Raw genomic sequence first — 24,357 nt, forward strand, 5'->3', positions numbered from 1 at the left:
GCGTAAGGTAGGCCATCTGGGTGTTTGTGTCCAAATTGGCACCCAGGAAAATTATCTTCCGAGAGGGTATTAGCCTTGATTTCTTTTTGTTGACCGTGTATCCCAGAGAGTTCAACAACATTATTACATAAGCCAGATGTTTCAGAAGAAAGTGCTTGTTGTCCGCTTGGATCAGGCAATCGTCCAAATAGGGGTATATTTGTATCCCCTGAAGTCTGCAGTAGGCAATTACTGATGCCAGGCATTTTGTGAATACTCTGGGCGCAGTAGTAAGCCAAAGGGCAATGCAGAGAATTGATAATGGGTTGAACCTGCAAGAAATCTGAGGTACCTTCTGCAATTTTGTCTGATTGGGACATGCAGGTATGCCTCCTTGAGGTCCAATGTTACCAGCCAAGACTCCTTGCCCAGCATGGGAAGAAGTTGCTGTAGAGTGAGCATCTTGAATTTTGGTACGAGTAGAAATGTGTTTAGGATGGATAGGTCCAAAATAGGTCTCCAATCTTTTCCTTCCTTGGTACCAGAAATAGCCTGGAATAAAAACCTTGACCTTGTTCGTGCGTAGGTACCTCTTGAATAGCTTTCATGTTTATGAGATCTGTAATTTGCCTTTGTGCCTCTGCCCTTTGATTGTGTGGCAGGTTTGGCATGCCTCTCATTTTTGGAAGGGTGTGAAAATGGAATTTGTAGCCTCTGTTCATAATGTCCAGGATCCATTTGTCCTTTGTGACAATATGCCAATTTTTTGAAAATAATGCCAGCTTTCCTCCTAAGGGGGCTGCCATTTGAGACTTGCTTGGCATGCAAAGGGGAAAGTCATTGGGTTTGCTTTCTGAAAGATTGCGAGTTATCCTCACCACATCTTTGTGTAGGAGCTTGCCAATGTCTGCCTCTAAACGATCCTTGGGATTGTCCTCTGCCCCTCGGGCACCTGTATCTGCCTCTTTGGGGTCTGTCCGTGGCAGGAAAGGACCAGTTTTTGGAAGGCCAATTTCTACTAAAACGTGGGGGTTGTACCTGTAGAAAATCTTTCACAGTTTGCATTGATTTAGCCTTTTCCTCCATTTTCCTTAATACCTCCTCAGCATTAGCACCAAATAGTACATCCTTTTGAAGAGGGGTGTCTAGTAATTTAGCTTTGACATGATCAGGCAAGGCTTGTTCCTTGAGCCAGGCATGCCTACGTATGACTGATCCTGTAACAGCAGCTCTACACGAGGCCTCTAGAGCATCAAAACCACATTGTAAGGTATTGCTTACCCACTTGTTCTGCACTATGCATCAAATCCTGCAACTCATTCAAGTCTGATTGTTCAGGTTGTGACATTTTACTTTTCAATTGTGATAACAAAAACTGTTGGTATTTTAGCATATGGAACTGACAGTTTAAGGCCCTCATGGTTAAGGTAGCCGAGGCCTTTTTTCCCCACCTTTCTAAGGATCTGGAATCTCTCTCAGAAGGTAATGGATTTTTAGCAGTGGAGGCCTTAACTCCCTTGGGGCCCTGTGAGATGGTTTCTGGGTCAGCAGCATGGCTTTTGTATAGAAATTGGTGTGAGTCAGGAACCCTGTAGTACCTGTCAGGCTTAACTGGAGCTGGTGGTAGAGAGTCCAGGTTAAGGCAGGCCTCCGAGTAAACATCATCTAGGATGTCCAAGACAGGAGGTATAGCCAGAGGCCTGTGCTGAGGTAGCAAGAGAAATTCCCTAAGCCTTTTCTTGGAATCTGAATAATCTTGGCCTTCCCAGTGGAAGTGTTCCCTTAAGGTATGCAAAGTTTCCCCAAATGAGTAATCCTCAGGGGGGATACAGAAGGGATGGACTCCTCCGCATCAGAGTCTTCAAAGGGAGTAAGAATGTTCCTGATCATCAGAGTGCTCTGAAATAATGGAGCCCTGATCAGAGGAGGGGGAATCTTCCTCCACTCTGGGCCTTTTGTCCGGTGGGGGCAGAGAACCTCTGATAAGAGTAATTAAATCCTCAGCCATTTTAAGCATCTGTTTCTTAGGCATGGGGCCTGGAGATGGGCCCTGTGTAGCTTGTCTCTTAGAGTGCATGGTTGCTTTAGACTTAGTGAAAGCCTTGATGGAGAAAGAGGAAGGTCTGAAGACACCTTGAGTGGAGGTGGACCTGTCCACATTCCGAGTTTCAATGCCAAGAGTGGCTTCGGTATCTGTAGTCAGGGTGTGGGCCGAGGAGCCTGCGACCTCGGGCACAGTAGACACCACCAAAGAAGTGTCGTCGGTAGTCAGGGGCTACGTAGGCGCCTTGCTGAGAACCGGACCACGTGTAGTCGGCTTTGGCATGGTGTCGGTAGAGGCCGCGGACCTCGTGTGTCGGTCCTTATCTTTGCATTTTTTTAGACAAAACTGGAGTCGGAGTATCCGACGACATAATATAGTTAAATGCTTTCCCAAAATAATGCTGGGCGAACTCCGCCCAACGCTTAATGGTGCGTTTGCTGAATGTAGCACAAAAGCGACAGACCGAGATGTTGTGGTCTGGGCCTAAACAAGGTATACAGAGGGAATGGAAATCCTTATGCGGTATTTGCTTCCCACAAGAAATACAATTATTAACTTTGTCTGACATCGGTCTGAGGCAAGAAAAGTTTCCCCACCGGGGTACTTAGCTTTCAAGAATACTTCGGTTTCCAAATTTTCGTAATCTCAAGAGCTGGCCGACCGGCACTTGCAAACTGCTTCTGCTTCGGGCACCGCGCGGCAAGAAAGACTGAAAAAAATGGCGTCGGCTGGTTCCTTTATACCCCTGTCGCACTGACGTCAGGGAAGAAGCGACGACAACCGACGCCGGACCTAGACTTTGGTATTCGGCCGACCGAGGACCCGCCTGACGGCAGGAGAACCCATCTGTTATGACTGCAGCTGTATGCACGATGAACATCAGGAGGAATAGCAAGGGGTCTGTGCTGAGGTAATAAAAGGAAGTCTCTGAGTCTTTTCTTGGATTCTGAGTAATCTTGGCACTCCCAGTGGAAATGCTCCCTCGTAGTATGCAGAGTCTCACCAAAAGAATAATCCTCAGGAGGAGAGGCTGAAGGGATAGAGTCTTCAGCATAAGAATCCTCATAGGGAGGAAGGGAATATTTCTGTTCAGAAGAGGAATCAGAAGAAATGGAAACCTGATCTGAAGATTCATAATCTATCTCTTGCCTAGGCCTCTAATCAGGAGGGGGATGGGAACCCCTGATCAAAGTAATTAGGTCTTCGGCCATTTTAAGCATCTGTTTTTTAGGCATGGAGGCCTGTCCAGAAGAATGCTGTACTTGTTTCTTTGTCTTTAGAGCTGCTTTAGACTTTGCCTTTGAAGCTGAAGTTGGTTTTACATATAACTGTGTAGGTCTGAAAACACCCTCAGAAGTCAATGCCTGCTCAGCTGCTCCGGACCCATTTGAGGGAATAGTTTCAGTGTGTCCAATACCTTGAGTTTCCAGCGGCCTAGTTGGCTCCACGTGGGAGTCGGAAGTGGCCTGTGGCACTAAGGTAGCGGGCGTCGGGGGCTGTGAAAGCACCTCACTGAGAACCAGCGACAGGCCTAACAGTAGCCTAGTCGGTTTTGGACCTCGGATGCCTGTCCTTTTCTTTTTCTTTGCGCTTTTTATAAACTCTGTAGTTGGCTGATCCGATGGCATTATATAATTGAATCTTCTGCCAAAGTAATGAAATGCAAAATCGTACCGATGCTCAATAATGCATTGGTTAAATCTAGCACAAAACAGACAACTAGCAACGTCATGGTCAGGGCCTAGGCAAGGAATACAGTAAGAATGAAAATCCTTATCAGGTATTTGCTTCCCACAAGAAATACAATTATTAACTTTTTCTGACATCAGTCTGGAGCAAGAAAAAAGTTTCCCCAACGGGGTACTTAGCTTTAATGAAGACTTCGGTTCTGAAATTCGGATTTGAAAATCTCAGGAGTCGGCCGACCGGCACTTGTGAACTGCTTTTGCTTCGGGCACCGTGCGGCAAGAAAGACTTAAGAAAATGGCGTCGGCTGCATCTTTTATACCCCTGGCACACTGACGTCAGGGAAGAAGCAACAGCAACAGACACCGGACCTAGACTTTGGAACTCGGGCCGACTGCAGGTAGCCTGCCAGCAGGATAACCACATGGTAATGACTGCAACAGTTGAACACTATGAACATCAGGACCTTTTCCGCAGGTAAGGAAGCCAGAATCCTGCCTGACTGGATCCTAGAGCCAGGAAAGATGTGGTCTTGAGAAGGATCCAGACAAGATTTACGCTAATTGATGGTGAACCCTAGACTCTCCAACAGTGACACCGTCAAGGGGAGGTTCAGCCTGGAGAAGGTTTAGCTACGGAAAGATCTACATAGCCTGCAGAAGGCTGTGACAGGAGCTAAGCATTTTGTGAAGACCCTCTGGGCCATAGACAATCCAAAGGCCAAGGCACAGAATCGAAAATGTGAGGAAGCAATAGCAAAGAGAAGAAACTTCCTGAGCTGAAAATGAATGGGAATATGAAGACAAGAATCAATGTCCAAGGAAACCATAAAGGCCTGAGAGGAAGGATGAAAGGAAGAAGGGTGTGTAAGATTAACATACGAAAGGTGGGAATCTTCAGAAAAATATTAAGATGGTCTAGGTCTAGAATGGATTTCCAAGGACCATCTTTCCTGGGTACCAGGAACATCCTGGAGTAGAACCCTTTTCATACTTGGGAGAGCAGCACTACATGAATAGTGCCTTGAAAAAGGAGGTTGGAAATTACCTGGGAAAGCGGTACAATTCTTTTGGAGGTTGTGGAATAACCCTAAGGGGGGAGGAGCCTTCCACACCATAACATATCCTTGTAGGATGATGGATAAGACCCAAGACTCTTGAGTTGTCTGTTTCCAAGCAGACAGAGGGAAAGAGAGGCAAAGGAACAGAGGTGTTATTGGCCAGGGAGGTGGGTAGTCACAGACTACCTGACTTAGCCTGAAAGGGCTGTTTCTATGTGGCAGTACAAGATGTAGATTTAGAGGAAAATTGTTTACTAATATCTCTCTTACCTTTGGAAGATTGGGGCCTGGTAGACTTTCTAACAAAGGTGGTCTTGGTAGGGCAGTTCCTCTGAAACCTGGGCACTGGGAAAACAAAAATATGCGTCAGTTCTTGCAGCTCCTTGCCCTTCTCATGTAGAGACTTGAGTTCTGCAGCAATTACTAAACAATGCCTTGTCCAAGGGGGATCCATGATTTTTGTATTCATCAGAGCCTGAGCCAAGAATACCTCCTCAGAACTGACCTAGACGTAGATGCTCTAGCTGAAGCCTCCAAGGCATCATAGCTACACTTTATGGAATGTTGTATAACCTGAGCTGAGGAATTAAGGATGGAGGAAAGCTTAGCCTTGGTGGGAGAGTCAGGAAGCTCAAAAGTAATTTGCCAGCATACAAGAGAAGAGCCAAAGAATATTTGGCCAAATGTTTTTGACAGTTAATGGCCCTAAAAGCCAGAGTGGCTGACTTGTAAACCTTTTTTTTCTGTTCTCTCCATGACTTCGATCTCCTTATCTGAGGGGAGCAGGGAAGTGAATGGCAGCATCTTGGAGGCCTTGTCTGCAAAGACAAGAGACGCTAGCACGGTCTGCAGAGGGACCTTTTAATAGGAATTTGGAGTCCTCCGGCACTTTATAAAATCTATTAAGCCTTTTGGGGACTGGAGGTTGAGAATCAGGGCACTTTCTGAAGGAGCAGCAAGGGCATATAGGAAGGCTGGCAGAACAGGTGGTATGGCAGAAGGGGAGTCCATCTGTGGCAGGTCATAGTACCTTTTTTGGATGCCTGATACCTAACAATCCCACTTGAAAAACTCCCTCATCTTAAGAATCGTTTCCACAAATGAGATATCCTCCCCAGGGGAATCAGTGCCATTATATTCTTCTTCTGGGGAGGAATAACCCAAAGGGCAAGAAAGCTGGGCTGAATAAGCTAAATATTTATCCCCTGAGGATTCCTCATCATCGGAGAAAAAATATTTAGAGGTCCTCTTTTGAGAAGTATAGGAAGAAATGGAAGGAGAAGGGTGAGAGCATGCTGAGGATTGTCTCAAAACCATAAAGACATTCAACAGTGCAGTGGATTTACTTGATATAACTATAGAAGGTTTTGTGGTTGTTTTTAGTGCCCACTCGAATTCTGCCTTCATAGCTGGCTTTGGAGGTTTTGATGAGGGAATTTCAACTTTTTGTTGAGGAGGAGAAGGGAACTTTTCCAATCTTGGGATTTCACCTTCTTCAGCAACAGTTTATTCCTTCTGTTGTAGAGTTTATTAATGGCAGGGGACCATCAGATTGGCTTCCTTTTTTTGGAGGAGAGCATCTTGGTTCTGTTGGGTATGGCTAGTTACATGCATTTATGTACATGTTCGTACAGTGCACTGGTGTAGGATTTGGCAGTCATGCATATATTTTCCATTGACATGGGTGCCAAGAAGTTATCAATCTTTGTTTTTAGGTGCCCAAAGACAGCATTGGAGAAGATTTTCATGGTGGTTACCTTTGCAGGGGGTGGGGGTGAGATGTAGACTGCCATGGTGATTAGTTTGTGGTCGGATCTAACCAGGGAGGAATTGACTATTGGTGTAGAGCAATGGTTGCCTATGTTAGTAATAACCAGGTCAAGGATGTTGCTTCCTTTAGTGGGAGTAAGAACCAGCTGGTCCAAGGCATTGGAAATGATTAATTCCAGGAAGCACTGGGCCAGTGTACTGGTGCATGAGTAGTTTTCCCAGTTAATGGAGGGATAGTTGAAGTCACCTAGTATGAGAGTGTTGGTTTAGACCCTAATAGTTTCCAGGGTGCTTAGGAACATGGAGTGAGTCTTGTGAAATGGTTGAGGACCTATAGCAATCTACGACCTGAACCACCATCTCACCGAATGTTAGGTGTACCTGAAGTATCTCAGATTCGTTACGCTAACTAGGTGACAGCCCCTTCCAGTCAACCTTTGCATCAATGATGTGGAACAAACAGAACACTTGTACAGCATGGCAAAGTGGCACACACACAAAAGGTGATCTTGACAATGAGGGATCTGAACGCTCATCCAGACAACACACACACTGATCACAATATGAAGGCTGCATGTCATCACATGGTTGAGGCAACAGAAATAAAATACAGGCCATTCTAGATATTTCTGGTAAACAGCTTAAGGGTAACCAACACATGTTTCACCAAGAGAGTCACAATATCACAAAGGTGATTAACATGCAACTCAGACTTCCTCTTATTAAGGAAAAAGGACTAGGGTGAAATCGAAGACTGCAATGTCATTTCTAATGAAGAGAGTCAGCCCTTGGCATAAAATACTGGTCGTCAAAATAAGCTGCAAACAGTGATCTAAGAAGGCACTAAAATCAGACACTAGGCTGAAGACCTGAAAGTTAACAGTAACTAAAGTACAGGAGAGCACGTTGTCAGGACTCTGGCATCGTAGGAAAAAGAGGAAAATGGTGGAGTCAAGGATCAACAACGCCTCAGATTATGTGAAGACGAGAGAATAGACATGCAAGTCAGACCCCATATGGAAGTAAGACACATAAGGAAAGCTAATAGTGAAATGAAGAAATCTTGAGACGTTAGAAGAAAGGAGTGAAGATGGAAAAGGATAAGAGGGACTACGGAGTATGTATCGAACAGTAAGAGAGAGCAGTTACAGTGGAAATGAACAAAGCATTACAAAAATTCTACCAGGTTCTAGAAAATGACTCCGCAGACAGCACAAAGCAATACTAGTTGCAAAGCAATATTAAAGAACAGATGCCATTCATAAGGGATATCAGCAACAATCTGCTCAATACTCCAGAGGATATAGGGGCAGATGGAAAGAGTACTTCAAGAAGCTTCTTCTGGATGGACAGCCAGATAAGTGGTACTGTTTAATACAGTGTTTCCCAAACTTTTTTGATTCTCAGCTCCCTTGCTGAACCCAGGTTTTCCCAAGGCCCCCGGGGCACGAATGAAGTGCATATTTCAAGGGTTCCCAAAGTGTGCGCTGCAGCACCCTGGATAGCCACTGCTTCCTCACATAGGCACCGTGAACTAATAAGCTCGACTGCAAAATAAACCGCAAACAGTTCGTGGTTTATTTTGCAGTTAAGCTTATTAGTTCAAGGCAATTGTGAGTAAATGCAGGAATGAATGAAGAAGTGGCTGTGTGAGAGAGAGATCGGGAGAGTGAGAGCAATGTGCGAGTGAATGCAGGTATGAATGAGGAAGTGGTTTTGCGTGTGTGTGTGTGTGTGTGTGAGAGAGAGAGAGAGAGAGAGAATGAATGGAGGTATGAATGAGGAAGTGACTGCATGTGTATGCTAGTCACACCAACTGTACAGATTTTCACAGAACGTCCAGATTTTTGCCTCATTTTTGGTGTGTTCCTCCAAAAATCTGTACTTTTCTGGCAAATAGTTGAGGATTGAAGTAATTAAATAATGACAAACATTTGAGTTTAAGACTCCACATCCTTCAGAGAATTCATGCTAATGCAAAACCTATTATTCTATCAACTTTCTAAGTTTGTAAGAGCAATATTTCAAATCTGCCCCTTCTTGGATCATTTTAGGCTTTGTCCAGACTAAGCCTAAAATGATGGGGGGACAATACGGACAGATTTGAAATATTGCTCTTACAAACTTAGAAAGATGATAGAATAGGTTTTGCATTAGCATGAATTCTCTGAAGTATCTGGAGTCAAACTCAAATGTTTGTCATTATTTAATGACTTCAATCCTTAACTATTTGCCAGAAAAGTACATATTTTAGGAGGAACACACCAAAAATATGAGGCAAAAATCTGGACATTCAAACACACACACAGACACTTACTCACTCATACCTGCATTCACTCGCACATGGCTCTCTCTCTCTCTCCCCAACACACACAGCCACTTCTTCATTCATTCCGGCATTCACTCACATCGCTCTAACTCTCCCGATCTCTCTCACACAGACTCTTGCTTTCATGCATGCATTCACACACACACGCAGATAGACACACACACTCATACAGGCAATCACCTGCTAAGCTTCGCAGCTCCCCTGTAAGGAAGCCGTGGCTCTCCAAGGCAGCGCACAGTTTGGGAATCTGTGGCTTAATACATAGCTTACAATGAAAGAGGCAGGAGAACCGACAGAGGACCTGTACAAGATGCACTATAGAGTACAAAGTCAGGGAACGTGGCAGTCTCAAATAACGTTGCTGCAGATATGATAGAAGCATTACAGAAAAATTTGTTCCTGAAGGTATTCATTGCATTACGGAAAGAAGAGCATGGCAGAGGACTATACAAGAACCATGCTAACTCCTGTGTAAATGCACACAAAGAATATTTACAACTGCATGCAGTACAGAGATATTAAGCTCCTGTCACACTGAATAACAGTTGTGGATACAGGAACAGAGAAATATGTACAGTAGAAGTTAAGATGGGAGAGGAGCTTTACTGATTCAGATCAGGACTGCACTACAACCAAGCAAATATTTGTGGTGATGCAGGTAGTGGAAGAAGCTGGAGATGATGGAATAGTCTAACTGGGAATTCAGAGAATTATGAAAGCACGACATAAGGTCCAAGAAAGGTGATACGGGCAGTTCTGTAATGTTCTCAAGTCATGGAAACACTGGCAGAATTACTTCAAAGACCAAAATGACAAAAGCATGAACAATGCTCAGACTCAAGGAAGATTTCCGAGTGAGAGTGGGTGTGCATCAGGGCTGAGCACTCAGCCCACGTCTTGCTCATATTGGGGATGGACCATATATAACAGGCTGGACAGAACAGGCCAAGAAAGTTGCTGTACACAGATAATGAATGCACAAGCAGACACTGAACTGGAAAGTACAACTGATTAAGCTGCATTTACCAGTAACAGTAGATGTTCAAATTCCTCACTGTTGCAGTAGCCCTTGGGCCATACAGGTTGTTTCCTGCCCAGGAAACAATGACCAGCCAGCTTCAAAAATCTCTAGCTCATCCACTCCTTCACTCTGACTGGCTAATCCTGTCGACGGAAATGGTCAGATTGAAGCTTGCTTCAGGTACTTCCTTGCAGTTTTCAACAACCTCTCAGACTTCCAAAAGCAGCAACTGGCTTACAGCTTCACTTTTGACAGATAACCTCCTGTTGGAAAACCCTTCAAATCAAATTGTTGCCCTTTTAAGAAATAACAGCATTATGGGCATTATCCTGCACAGGAAACTACTACCTAAGCTTCAAAAAGCACTGGCTCTCACCACAGTGGGAATGATGATCATCTTCAACAAATGACAGGTGACGAATGCAAAATTGAAGGCACACAGCATGAAACTAAGTACAGGTACGACAGTTGGTCACACAGCAAATAGGGGAATTCAGAAGAAACTTAAAACTGAGAGAAGAGAAAACGGCAAAACAGATTAACAGCTTCAAGTACATGCGACATGTGGCAGAGAAGTTTGAATGAAAAGGACAAACCTACACTCAGAAGTGCTGCAACTGGCATGAAAAGTCAGGGATAACTGACAGGAATGCCAAAAAAAGTGAAAACGTAGGTGTACAAAACAGTGCTGTAACCAGTGCTTTTGTATGGCATGTAAAGTACAGTTATGCAAGTTACTCCTACACACAACTGTAGATGTTTGAATTCTTTACTGCTGCAGTAGCCTATGGGTTGGGTCTTACCCCAGACAGCAACTGAGCAGATTCCAAAATCTCTGGATCCCTCCTTAAAATCCACTCTGCTGATTAGCCAACCCAGAACTTGGAAAAATCAGCAGTCAGGATGGAAAATTTTTAGGACTTTCTTTCCTACTTGACAAATAAGTAGCAACAGATGAATCCTGAACCAAAAAGGAATAACCCAACACATCATTTGCGGGTATGTGACTGGGTGTGGCTACTGCAGCTGTAAAGAATTCTAACATTTACTGTTATGGGTAAGTGTGACTTGTATGTTCATCATTCCCACCACTGCAGTAATCTATGGGTAGAATACCATACCTTACTCAACTTGAGAGGAAGACTATGACAGCTCCAGAACCCCTTGGAAAATGGCCCTAGCAAGGTCAGACCTGGACTAAATAAATAGAGCAGTATGTAATTCCTTATACAAGTATATATAGAGGACCAAACAACCATTTCTAGAAAGCTTCTAGAATCCACCCTTTTCCAATATGCCAAAGAATAAAAGTCAAATGGAGCATATGCCTTAGTACTGCCTGGAAATGGTTCATCATGGTGGGTAAAATAATGATATACAAAAAGAAAAACACACACACATAGGGACAGCCAACTATTAAGTGTCTGACACGGGTTGCCCCTTTTTTTGTCCCAAAATAGGAGATAAACAGCCAATTGGCTTTTTTGAGGGACCTGGTTCTGCCAAAATAGTACTAGAGGTGCCTATGTATGTCCAGAGTATAAGAAATCCTTCCTCCATGGTTCGGAGTGTTAAAAAAGAACACTTTGGGTAGGGGGGGGGGGGCTGATGGCCTGATTTAAAGAAATCTGAAATAACCTTGGCATAAATGTGGGATTGGTTCTTAATGATAACCTATCACAAAAGCAGACTAGATGGTGTTGACCAACCATAGAGCTTGCAATTCATAATCTTGCATATGTCAGAGCAGAGAGAAAAACTTGACTTATACACAACTGACCTTAAAATACATGAAATGTGCAGGTTCAGATGGATATGAGCAACTTTTCCAGCAGAAAGTTAAGGTCCCAGAGAACAGCACCCTGTTTGCAAAGAGATCTCAGGTGAAATTCTCCTATCAGAAACTGTTTTACTAAAAAATATTGAGGAAATATGGATCTATGGGAAACTAACTGAACTGGTAAGACCTATCTTGCAGTAGTACCAAAGCCATTGGCTAGAACTAATATTTAAGCAGTGGTGCAGTGGTACAATCTCAGAGAGGGACCTGGTCATTATGTAGACATCAACAAGAAAAGTCAGCCAAATGTCCAAACAAAACTTTCTAGTAACAGGATTTACTGCCTTCCTTTAGTACATACTTTAAGTCCCCCAAAATAAGGTGCCTAAAATGTATCAAAATCCAGGCATGACTTAATGACTGGGGTGAGAACTCCTCCCTACTACGCTGAGAGTAGATCCAGACTGTGAAAAAAAAAAGTTATGTACTCACCATAACGTCCCAGGTTTGTTTTCCATCTAGCCGTTCATTCTTACAATGATGGATTCGGAGCCAAGAATCGGCTCCAACACAGCCAAATACATAGCTGAAAGTCTCAAACCTGGCTCGTGGCAAGAAGGTATCCCACAATGCAGTGGTGTAATTCCCTAGATCTTGTTTGCTGCTATTGCTGAATATGTACACTATATACAAATATATACATATATCCAAGTCTATTCTATACCTACTAGAAAGAGAAACTGAGACAAAGAACTCCTGAAGGTAATAAAAAAGATCTATCAGGTCCACAAGGAGTCTTTGGCAGGGGGAAGGAGGGAGGGTTCGTAAGAATGAACGGCGAGATGGACAACAAACATGGAACGTTAATGGAGAGTACATAACTTCTGTATGTTATGTTGTCCTATCTCGCCTTCATTCTTACAATGATCGGACAGCGTCCCTTGCACCTTTACCCTGGGTGGCTCAAGGGAATACACCTTTAAGCACCGTGGAACCAAATGAGACAATGTCCCTGGAGGCCAAATCCACTTTGTAATGAGTGATGGAAGTATGTGGAGTAGTCCAAGTAGCTGCTGCACAAATATTATCCATGGGAATTCTGGATTGAAAGGCAGATGACGTAGCCATTGCTCTAGTGGAATGACCCTTCACTTTGAAAGGTAAATCTCTGCGATTTGAGTTGCAGATGAATGTAATACAATTAGAAAGCCAATTGGAAAGAGTAGTTTTAGAAACTGAGCTTCCCTTTTTCGCATCAGAGAAGGATACGAACAATTGGTCAGATTTTCTGAAGTCTTTGGTCCTATGCAAATAGAATCTGAATGGTCTATGCACATCTAGTTGCTGTAATTTGTACTCTGCATTGTTGCTATGATTAGGAAACAACACTTGAAGCTCTATAGATTGGTATATGTTGTTTGGAGAAGAGACTTTGGGTAGAAAGGATGGATTAGTTCGTAAGGATACCCTATCCCTATAAAAAATCAAATATGGCGGTTTAACAGAAAGAGCTTGTAACTCTGATACTCTAGCAGAAGTTACAGCCACTAGAAATAAGGTTTGCCAGGAAAGGAACTTGAGGTCTGAAGATGACGAGGGCTCAAAAGGTGGTAACGTGAGATGATACTGAACAAAAATTAAATCCCAAGGAGAAAGGGGTTCCTTAAAGTGAGGTCTTAATAAGGAGGAACCTTTTAAGAAGGCTCTACACAACCTATGTGACATTAAGTTGAAAGCAGAATCACCAATGTGAAAATTCGATATTGCAGCAAGTTGAACCCTGATGGTTGCTTGCTGCAGCTGAACCTTGTTGGAACAGTTCTGTCAAAAATTCCAAAATGGAATGGCTAGCTGCACAAAAAGGAACAATGTTCCTGTCTTGAGACCAAAAGAAAAACCTTTTCCATTTGCTAGAATACAGTTTTCTAGTGGAAGCTTTATGCGAAGGCATTAAGATTTGTCTAACTGTAGGAGTGAAATTGTGAAGACTGACTAAACTGGAAGTGGAGCAGCCAAGCTGTCAATTTTAGGGTGTGGAGAGAAGGATGAAGCTCCCCTGACATATGAGTCAGCAGATCTGGCACTGGGTCCAGAGTTCAAGGCTTCGCTTGAAAATGAGGCCAAAGGAAGGGGAACCAAACTTGGCAAGGCCAGTACAGAGCAATGAGAATTATCCTGCTTCCCCAAGTACTGAGCTTTCTGAATGACTCTGGGTATGAGAGGAAACTGGGGAAAAGTATATAGGTTCATAGGTTCATACTAGGCTATCTGCCCTAGGGCATTTATAAGCCTAGCCAGAGTGTGTGTGGCTTTCACCACCCCTTAGGATGAGAATACTATACCCATTAGTTTGCTGTGCCTCTGTCCAGCAGTGATACAGAGATGATTCCCGGGGTAAACCTACGATCTCCCATCCACTCGTCAAGATTTCTCTTGAACAGAGTCAGTGAGGGGCTCTGCCTCACATGGACTGGGATTCTGTTCCATAGTGTAGGGAGTCTCTGGGTGATGAATCTGTCCCTCCAGCACGTCCTATTTATATCCGTGTTGAGGTTTAAGTCTCTTGCTCTCGTGGCTCTGGTGGATTTGGATTTTTTGAGGTGGAGCATGTCCATTAATTCCGGGTTGGACATTGCCTTGTATGTCAGGCACAGATCACCTCTGAGCAGACTGTATGCGACTGAATAGAGCTGGAGTTTCTTCAGTCGGGCATCGTATGACATATGTTTGAGCCCCTTTATCCTTTTGGTGAGGAACTTTTGGGGTCTTTCCAACTGCTGCAGGTGTCGGGTAAGGTACATTCCGAATGGGGCGTTGTACTCAATCATTGGTCTGATAAGTGAAGAGTACAGGGGTACAATGACCTCTCCTGATCTGGATGTGAATCCCTTCATGATCAGGTGGGCAATGTAGAAGGTCTTCCTAACCACTTTGGCAATGTGAGTGTCAAAACAGAGGTTACTGTCAACTTGGGTCCCCAGGTCCCTGATAACTTCTTCCGTGTTTAATGGATTACCACCTATGTGGTAATTAGGGGTTACCTTGTTTTTCCCAAAGGGTATGACTATACATTTTTGGCATTTAGCTTAAGGCCATGGCTCTGGCACCAGTTATCCATTTCTATGAGACCTTTCTGGAGGATGTCTGTGTCTGATGGAGTGTCAATTATGGTGCCCAGTTTGCAGTCATCTGCAAATTTTGTCAGCCACAATCCCCTATGTTTGCCTGCACTTCAGAAAAATAAATGCCGAACAAGAGGGGCCCAGGACTGAGCCCTGTGGGACACCGCCGTGACCGGCTTAGAGTCTGACATGGCACCAGCAACTCTAACCCTGTGTGTTCTGTCCTTGAGCCAGTTTGCAACCCATCTTGTGACATATGGGTTTACATCTAAGCTGGTGAGCTTTTCTATGATGCCCGAGTGGGGTATTGTGTCAAATGCTTTTGCTAGGTCAAGGTAGGCTGTGTGAACTGCCTTACCCTCATCAATGGCCTTAGTGACTGTTTGAAAAAGTCGACCAAGTTCAAGAGGCAGGATCTGCCCTTGACAAAGCCAAATTGGGTAGGATCCAGTGTCTGTAGGTCCCCAATGTCTTTATTTATGAGTTCCATTATGATCCTCTCCATAGCTTTGCAGACAAGGCTCGTCAAGCTTATGGGCGGTAATTTCCAGGGTCCGTAGAAGCACCGCCTTTGTGGAGTGGGACCACAGTTGTCGTCGCCATTCTTTGGTGCGTATCCTGTAGTAAGGCTAAGATTAAACAGCAGCCTTATGTGTGGGTTTAGTTCCTCATTGAGTTCGTGTAGCACACAGCCGGGGACACCGTCCGGTCCCATTGATGCTGTGTTTTTGCTTGAGAGAGCAGCTCTCACCTGTGCATCTGAGATGTTTGGGAGGCTAGTCTCTGGTGTGATAGATACTTCTCCTTTTGGAGGTGTGGGAGTGGAGAAATTTGCACTGAGCCGGTCTGCCAGTATGTTGGCAATGTCTGTGGGTTCAGTGATTTTTTTATCATTTTGGACCAATTCTGAGCATATCTGGGAGTTTCCACCCAGGTTTCTAACATAGCTAAAGAAGGCTTTATGATTGTCTTTTGTGTCATTAACGATTTTTCTCTCAAAGTTGGCCTTGGATGATTTTATGAGTGATCGTAGTTTTTTGCTAGTATTGATCAGAGATGCCTTCCCATTTAGGGATTTTGCTCCATCATGTAGTAGCTTTCTCCTCTTGTTGTAGAGTTTGTTTATGGCTGGGGTCCACCAGACCAGGCGCCTGCCTTTGGTGGAAAAAGTCTTGATTTTATTAGGGATTGCTTGATCCATACATTCCTGGAGGTGCTCGTAGAAGGCATTTGTAAGGGTTTCAGCAGCGTGGGTTGTGGTTTCCACTGGCTCGGGGGCCTTGAAGGATACCACTCCAGTCTTAAGAAGTGTGAAGTTTGCTTTTGAGAAGTTCTTCACTGTGGTCTTTTTGCTGGGGTGGGGCGGGATGTGGATCTCCAGTGAGATTAATTTATGGTCTGATCTCACCAATGAGGGATATACTTCCGTGTGGAGCATTTTGTCCTCATGTTTGTGATGATCAGGTCTAGTATATTTTCTCCTCTTGTGGGAATGGTGACTAGTTGTTCCATAGCATTTGAGTTTATGAACTCAAGGAACCTTTGGGCTAGGGTGTTGGGGCTTGAGTAATGTTCCCAGTCTATGTTTGGGTAGTTGAAGTCACCCAATATGATGGTGTTTGGAGAGACATTTATACTCTCCAGTGTCTTCAGGAAGGCTGTGTGGGTTTCCTGAGTTTGAGAAGGTGGTCTGTAGCATGTTACAAACTGTAGGGCAGTTTTACCTATGGTTAATTGCACCTGGATGGCCTCCGATGCTTCGTGCGTTGCCACTAACCTGGAGATGTGGGTATCCTTTATGAATATGGATACTCCCCCTCCTTTTGTAGTTCGGTCCGGATTTTGGGGCCGGAACGCATGATATGAGGTATAACCTGATAGTGTTGGGGTGCTCTCAGGAGCCTTGAACCAGGTTTCAGTCACAGCACAAACATCGATGTTCTCCATACTGAGGAGGGCTTCGAGGGCGTGCATCTTGAGGTTTAGACTTCTGGCATTGAGCAGTATCACCCTTAGTTTTTCTACATTTTTGTTTTCTAGGGCGGTAGGTTTATCATTTAAGCCTTGCCTAAAAAAGGCACTATGGGGGTGGCAAGAGCCTTTGCCAATATCCGGAAGCCCAGGGGTGACAGGTGCAAGCCGTCCCTTGCGAAGCAGCATGGCTTGTCAAGCATGTCATCCCAGGCAGACAGACATTGGATCCCCTTAGAATGACACCAGTAATTAAGCCAATTATTAAAGCTGATCATTTTGTCTCTGTATTGTGGCATCATTCTTGGTGAGGGTAGGATACTGCTCAGGGTCAGGGTCATACCGGCCTGGGCTACATAATCTGAGAGCTCCTCTATGTCTCTTTTCATGTAGTCCAGGGAGGTACGTCTCAGGTCGTTCACACCAGCATGGACAATGACCAAGTCATACTTGTACTTGCTGTGGAGTGACCTGAGTGCTTGTGTTATGTGGCGGATTCTAGCGCCTGACAGGCAGCTAACTGTGATCTTTTCCTTGTTCAGTCTGGTGAGTGGGACGTCAGTGTGTCTGACTATGGAGTCACCTATAACAAGTGTGCCTGGCATTGTGTTTGGCCTTAAGGGCTGTGACTGTTTAGCACAGTGACTTTGAGAACTATGTGTTGCATGTCTTATGTCTTGAGGTGGCAGTTGCTTGGGTGTCTGCTTTGGAGGTCTCTGTAGTTTTGGTAGATTTTTGATCAGTGCCTCCGAGTATGTCTTTGTGTGTTTGTTTTGCAGTTGTGATAGTTCTATGTGAAACTGGGTTTGTGGTGTGCGTGGTTTCCTTCTCCTCCTGTCTGGTCTTGCCAGTCCTGAGTTGAGAGCTCAGCCTCCAGTTTGGCTATATAGTTGCATCTCTCACATGTATTTGTGTTTTGTGGGAGAAGGAGTGGGTTTGTCTGTGTACATGAGGCAATTGTAACATTGCCTCAAGATGCCCAGATTCACCAGCTGAACAGGAGAGGACGCTAGCAACTGACCCTTCGACATGCTAGAAAAAGTGAAAAGTTTGCTGTGTAACTGAGTCAGAAGGGACCTATAGGGAAATGGGTACTCAAGGGGATTCTAGGCTAATGTAGTACTTTGTTTAGTATACAAGTACTTTACCTATATAAAAATGCTTTAGGAGCAAGTGCTGAGCTATTGAGATAGAGAATAGACTGTTTAGATTGCAAGTAGAGAAGTTCTAAGGGAAAAATTGAAGAGCAGACTTTACGGAGCCAGAAATATTTTAACCTTGTTTAACCGGCGCTGCCCGATGGTGCTTTATGGGCAACTCCGCGCTAAATCACGCCAAAGCGTGCTAAAGCGGGCTTTATAGCAGGGGGTTGAAAAGACCTAGGAATTGACCCAAAATGGCCAATAGACTACAAGTTTCTGGCTGGAACCACTGCTCTAGGGACAAATAGGCTGCTCAGTGCTCCCCACTCCCACTGGTGAACAAAGAAGCTTCCCTTTATCCAAATAAGGATATGGAATAGCACAGGAACCAAGCCAAAGCCCAGAGATCAGCAAACTCTGAAGACTGGACTATTCTAGTTCAGTAAGGTGGGAAAACATTTTTTTTTTTTTTTTTTTTTTTTTACAGAAAACAGACAGTAAATGCTATAAATGCTTTTAAACGGCTACCGCACTTGAGTGTGTTAGCCTACAGGTAAAATTAAGCAACAAGTAACTTTTTTAAAAGTGCAAAACAGTTAATCAACACAAAAACAGTTTAAATAGAATGCAGAGCTGTATAAACAGGCGAAAATGCAGTCGCTAAGCAGTAAATAATCAAAAAGCCAGAAAAAAATACTTAAATCAGGAAAAAGTCACTCTTTTGCTCTCTGCTGCTTGTAGAACTCTGCAGGACACCACGAGGAGCTGTGCTGAGTTGAATACAAGCGAAAATGCGCGCTAAAGCGGGCTTTATTACAGGGGGCTGAAAAGAGCTAGTAATTGACCCAAAATGGCCAATAGACTACAAGTTTCTGGCTGGAACCACTCCTCTAGGGACAAACAGGCCGCTCAGTGATCCCCACTCCCATTGGTGAACAAAGACGCTTCCTTTTATCCAAATAAGGATATGGAATAGCACAGGAACCAAGACAAAGCCCAGAGGTCAGCAAACTCTGAAGACTGGACTATTCTAGCTCAGTAAGGCGGGAAAATAAGAAGTTATGTACCTACCATAACGTTCCATGTTAGTTGTCTTCTCTCGCCTTCTTTCTTGCTTGCTTGATGGGTTCGGAGCCGATCCCTCGGCTCCGACTCGGCACTTGCTAAGCTCGAGAGTCACTTTTACCAGCTCGAGGCAGCCCCATATCCCATGATGCAAGGCGGTAAGTACCCAGATCTCGTTTGCTGACAAAGGGCAATAGCACCAAGCATAAAATACTTCCCAAAGGAAGAAAGAAACTTACAGATGGAAAAAGGACCAGGTCTGAATGGTCTTTAGCATAACAGTTTCTTATACAAGGTCTGTCCAGGCCAGGGGGAAGGAGGGAGGGTCGCAAGAAAAAAGCGGAAAGAAGACAACTAACATGGAACGTTATGGTAGGTACATAACTTCTTAATGTTAAGTTGTCAATCTCGCCTTCATTCTTGCTTGATGGGACCGTCCCTAGCACCTCTATCCTGGGTGGCTCAATGGAACAAACTCTTGAGGACTGTAGAGCCAAAACTGGCTCTGTCCCTGGAGGCCAAGTCCAATTTGTAATGGGAAACAAAAGTGTGAGGAGTAGCCCAAGTGGCGCTGCACAAATAGTGTCCAAAGGAAGTCTAGCTTGAAAAGCTGTAGAAGTAGCTAAGCTCCTAGTTGAATGTGCTTTAGGTTTTGAGCACAGCTGTTTTCCCTGAGCGATAAATTTCAGAGATGACCAAGAAAGCCATCTGGACAAGGTCACTTTAGAAACAGGAAGGCCTTTTTATTATCCGCATAGGAAACAAAAAGTTGATCAGATTTTCTAAATTTTTTGTTCTGTCCAAATAATATCTAAGTTGACGGTGGACATCAAGATAATGTAGCTTTTGTTCAGCTCTATCTGAATAGTTAGGAAAAATACAGGAGATCAATGGATTGATTCAGATTGTTCTTTGAAGCGACCTTAGGTAAAAAGGTTGGATTAGTTCTCAAAGATACTCTGTCTTTGTGAAAACCAAATAGGGGTCGAACCGAAGAGCATGAAGTTCAGACACTCTCCTGGCAGATGTAATAGCCACTAGGAATAAAGTTTTCCAAGAAAGATATTTCAGGGAACAAGAAACAGCTGGCTCGAAGCGGGGAAGAATCAAGCATGTCAGCACTAAATTTAGATCCCACTGAGGAGGAGGATTCCTGATTGGAGGTTTTAGTAGGAAAATTCCTTTCAAGAAGGCCCTGCAGAGCCTATGGGACATAATATTATGATCTGCTATCCCGACATGAAAATTGGAAATAGCAGCCAATTGAACTCTGACTGTGGAAGAAGAGGAGCCTGCATGAAAAATCTCTGCTAAGAAGTCCAGAACTGCCTGAACAGGGGCAGTAAAAGGATCAATATTTTGGGCCTTAGCCCAATAAGAGAAACGCTTCCATTTGCTTGTGTAAATCCTCCTGGTAGAGGATTTTAGCGGTTACTATGATGTCTCTAACTGGGTTAGAGATCAAAGGAAGCCTGGCTAAGGAAGGAAGTGGAGCAACCATGCTGTGAGGTTGAGAGAAGGGATTGACCGGTGCAGCTGACCCGATTGGTGAATCAGAAGATCTGGCACTGGGTCCAGATGCCACGGCTGCACCAAAAGGTGATGATGGAGAAACGGGAACCAAACTTGTCGAGGCCAGTAAGGGCCAATGAGAATCAATTTGGCTCTCAAAACGGTAGCTTTCTGGATCACCTGAGGGATCAGAGGAAATGGAGGGAAGGCATAAAGAAGTCCCTGGGGCCAATCCTGGGTCAGAGCGTCTCTGGGGATGGCCTGATAGAGGAAGAGGCTGAAGAAGTCTGGACATTTGCTGTTTTGGGGAGTAGCAAAAAGATCGCAACATGGACGACCCCATTCCAGAAAAATCTCTTCCGCTATAGATTGCTTGAGAGACCACTCGTGAGGCATGAGGATAGCTCTGCTCAATCTGTCCGCTATAATGTTGGTTTTCCCAGGGATATGCGTTGCTACCAGAAACCGATGAGAGGAGATCGCCCATTGCCAAAGTCTGAGCGCTTCTCGACACAAGGGGTAGGACTTGGTTCCGCCCTGTTTGTTGATATACCAAACTACAGACATGTTGTCTGTGTGGACTGCAATTGTCCCTACGGGAAGAAAGTCGTTGAGGGATTGCAACGTTAAAAGCACTGCTCTCATCTCCAGGACATTTATGTGCAGATGGTACTCGAACGGCTGCCACGTCCCATGAACCATCCTGCCCTGATAATGACCCCCACCCGATCAGGGAGGCATCCGTGGTGACAGTGGCTATCGGGGATGGGGTACAAAGTACCTGCCTTGGTGAACCTGAGACGATGTGATCCACCAAGCAAGATGCTCTTTGCATGTCTGTGTCACCAGAATCTGGTGACGCATTGGAAGTTGCTGGTATGACCACTGTGTGAACAGCATCCACTGAAGAAGGCGCATGTAGAATCGAGCCAGGGAAGAAGAGTAATGGCCGCAGCCATGAGACCTAATACCTTTAGAACCATTCTGGCCTGTATTTTCTTGCTGGCCAGAATGATCCTGACATGAGTCTGAATGTCTGAAACTCTTTGTTCTGTAAGGGTAGCTGACATCCGAACAGTGTTTAAGTTTGCGCCTATGAAGGTAATAGACTGGCAGGGCGATAAGGATGACTTTTCAAGTTGATTGAGATGCCCAAATGAGAACAAAGGTCTATTGTGTAATCCCTGGCTTGTATAAGCTGATGCCTGGTGGTGGCTGACAGGAGCCAGTCGTCGAGATACGGAAACACCTGGAATCCTTGACGTCTCAGGTGAGCCGTGACCACTGCCATGCATTTGGTGAACACTCTGGGGCTGTAGTGAGACCAAAGGGCAGGGCTCTGAACTGGAAATGACTGGACCCCAGCCGAAAGCGGAGAAATCTCCTGGAGCGTCTGTGAATTTTGATGTGATAGTACGCATCCTGAAGATCTATTGAGCACATCCAGTTGTCCTTCTGTAAGAAGGGCAGAATTGACTGAAGAGTGACCATTCGGAATCTTGTCTTCCTGACAGACTTGTTGAGTCTGCTGAGATCCAATATTGGTCTCCAGTCTCCCGTCTTTTGGGGACCAAAAGAACCTTGAGTAGATTCCGGGCTCTGAATGGTCTATTGTAACTGGCTGAATGGCTCTTTTTTGCAGTAGTTTTGAGATTTCTGACTCTGCAGTCTCCCTTAGACCGGGTGGTACATCTGGAGGGGAACATGAGGGAAGGGACTTTCCTCGAAAGGAATTATGTAACCCTTGGATATGATCGACTGTACCCATCTGTCTTGAGTGAGGGAATGCCAGGCTTCTGGGTACAGTGATAATCTTCCCCCGACTGCCTCTAAGGAGGGACAGCCGGGCAACACCTCAGGGATGCTGAAAGGGCTTGTCAGAGAGAGGCTCCCTGTTTCCCTGGTTCTTCGGACCCCGTCTGCCTCTAGAGCGGCGTCTGTTGTTGTTACCCCCTCTGCCTCTAGGGGTAAACTGACCACGTGAATCCGGCGTGACTCCTTGGGATTTACGGAACCACATCTTCCCGCCCTTCTGTCCTTTGGGATAAGGTCTAGAAGGGGTGGAAAAACGGACTCCAACAGCAGAAAGAGTCTTGCCGTCCTGCTCGCACCTGGTCAAGGTTTCCTTCACCTGAGGGCCAAACAAAGCTGATCCATCAAAGGGAGAATTTGTGAAGGACGCCTTAAAGGGATCTGCAAAATCACATAGCCGCATCCAGGCTTGGCGTCTAAGAGACACACCTGTGCCTGCAGCTCTACTCGCTCCATCCGCAGCATAAGATATTAGCCGCATGGAGGAGTTTGCAATGGAATTGAGGGTTCCTAGCTGCGAAGCAATTTTTTCTTGAGCCCCTGCAGCTGTAGGATCCTGAACTACTTCTCCCAGCTCCTTCAGGATATCCCTCTGGAGTCTGGTGAAGTGACATAGGTAATTCAGCGAACGCATAGCAAAGGTCGCTGAGGAAAACATCCGCTTACTGTATTTATCCATGGTCCTAGAGTCCTTATTAGGAGGATGGACGGGCACGGAAGGATCTGCAAGTTCCTTTTTGGTGGCCGCAGCAACCACCATGGCATCAGCGGGGACACCCTTAGTAAGGAATTGTTTGTCACACAGGGCAGTGATAAATTTTGAAGGCCTCCTAGGGACTGGCTCTACAGAGTCAGGAGCTGCCCACGCCTTCGTGCAATAACCTGCATAAGGGGTCGAAGGCGGAGACACCCAGGAGGTGGAGGGCCGAGATCCAAACGCCTCTAGGTATACTGACTCATCCTCAGAGGGATTGTTGGTGGGCCAGTTTCCCCTCTGTTTCAGAAGTTCTAGGATGTCTGAGAAGGAGACATCCTCAGAGGGGATCTAGGGATCCCTCTGACTCATCAAAGTCAGTATCCGAAGTGACAGACTCGGGGGAGTCTACATGCTTCCTCTTACAAGTCCTCTTCCTAGGAGGATCTCCCGAAACATCAGGAGAATCCTCGGAAGAGGGGGAAATTCCCAATGGGGAAACCTGAGGCGGAGGATCTCTGGGTCCTGTAGCAAGAGAAGTGGCAGAGATGTCAACAGGTACTATAGAGGGAGGAGCTACGGGAACAGACTGCTGACTGATACCAGTGGCCAGTACACTCTTCATCACCTCGAATGCTCCCCTCCCAGGCAGGTCCGAGAGAACCCGCTCCGAAGAGCTAGGAACTCCAGGGACCACCGAAAGGGAAGCCTCCAAGGCAGATGTCGGAGCCGAGCTCACCAAGGCCGAGGCTCCAAGGGGAAGAGCGGGCTCGGACAAGGGTCCGATGCCACTCACCCCCTCGGAGGAGACCATGGAAGCCCGACCACCGAATCCCTCTAAGGAAGGTCTCGAAGAGGAGATGAGTAGAGGCTGAAGGAACAGAAGGGGGTATCCGTCCTCCAGCCGTAGCAGTAACCATTCCCGAAGACTCCAACTCCAAGCTCTGGGGTAGAGTTGAAGGAGGAACTGTAACGGGGTGTGGACCCACAGTCATCTGTTGAGACGGACTATGCAACATTTGGGCCAGTACCTGTGACTTAAGTAATCTACTGACCACTCTCTCTAGGTCATGATCTGACAACCTGGATGACCTTGAAGATCGGCTCCGATGGCTCCGTTCCGATAGAAGAGGTGAAGCCGGAGCCGAAAGTATCGGCTCCAAGGAAGGAGACCTCGACCTCTTCCTGGAATGAGCCATCGGAGCCGATACTATAGATCCTGTCGGAGCCGACCTCTCGGAGCCGACAGGAAGCCTCGATGTATCGGCTCCAGCCGGAGCCGATACAGCCACCAAAGTAACGGTGTCGGAGCCGATCGGAGCCGACACCGATGCCTGTGCCACATGGGTGTCGGAACCGATCGGAGCCGA

General features: G+C 45.4%; 1 protein-coding gene across 1 annotated transcript in view; it reads right to left on the reverse strand.

Moving 5' to 3' along the window:
• Positions 1 to 24,357, reverse strand: part of RBM39 (RNA binding motif protein 39) — a 1,247,463-nt gene that overhangs the window by 311,988 nt on the left and 911,118 nt on the right. The window lies entirely within an intron of this gene.

This window comes from Protopterus annectens, chromosome 12.part0 (genome assembly GCF_019279795.1).
Source record: "Protopterus annectens isolate FY-2018-M chromosome 12.part0, PAN1.0, whole genome shotgun sequence".
In the NCBI taxonomy this organism is placed as follows: Eukaryota; Metazoa; Chordata; order Ceratodontiformes; family Protopteridae; genus Protopterus; species Protopterus annectens.